This window comes from Microtus oregoni, unplaced genomic scaffold (assembly GCF_018167655.1).
Source record: "Microtus oregoni isolate MIOR12 unplaced genomic scaffold, Mior012 000059F_ref0000304, whole genome shotgun sequence".
In the NCBI taxonomy this organism is placed as follows: domain Eukaryota; kingdom Metazoa; phylum Chordata; class Mammalia; order Rodentia; family Cricetidae; genus Microtus; species Microtus oregoni.
In genome coordinates, this window is record NW_024543835.1 from 8,191,814 (window position 1) to 8,192,540 (window position 727).

General features: G+C 29.4%; 1 non-coding gene across 1 annotated transcript; it reads right to left on the reverse strand.

The window, feature by feature from the left end:
• Nucleotides 1-308: 308 nt before the first annotated feature.
• Nucleotides 309-412, reverse strand: LOC121439060. The gene has a single exon (XR_005973144.1). It is a non-coding gene; the product is annotated as a U6 spliceosomal RNA (small nuclear RNA).
• Nucleotides 413-727: the final 315 nt, after the last annotated feature.

Below are 727 nucleotides of genomic sequence, written 5' to 3' on the forward strand. Positions count from 1 at the left end.
AAATTTATGAAATTTCATATACATATATTGATGTTATAAATACCAATATATCTTTTACCCAATTGAGGAAATAAAATTTTATAAGATAGAGTAATAGTAATAGTATGTCTACCCTTTGCAGTCATATATCCTTCCATTGCTTAATGAGGAAACTACTTTCATGAAATATTGTTTGTTACTCTTTTATCTTTACATAAAACAATTTTTTACATCGTATATCCTAATTATGGTTTTCCCTCCCTCTATCTCCAGTTCTTTCCCACCTACTCCCCCATTCAAACCCACTTCCTTTCTGTCTATGTCATTAGAAAAATATTGAGCACTTCACAAATTTGTGTTTCATCCTTGTGCAGGGACAAAGCTAACATTTTCCATATTGTTCCAGTTTTACAATATGTGATGAAGTTATTACTTGTTTGCTGTTTTTAACAATGTCATATGATTGCTACATATTTTTTCTTAAGGACTGTAAACCATTGTTACAAAAATTTATGCCACTGACACAAATTTTTCATTTTATACACTGTTAAGCTTTTTATTATTTGTTTTTATTTTATTTGTATTATTGTTTTGCCTGCATATTTGTATATGTACCACATGTGTATTGGATAGCTATGTGATCTGCTTTGTGGATGCTGGGAAAAGAACCTAGGATATATAAGAGTAATAAACACCCTTAACAAGTGAGACATCTTTTTAAACCCATGCATGATTAGATTTTAGATTT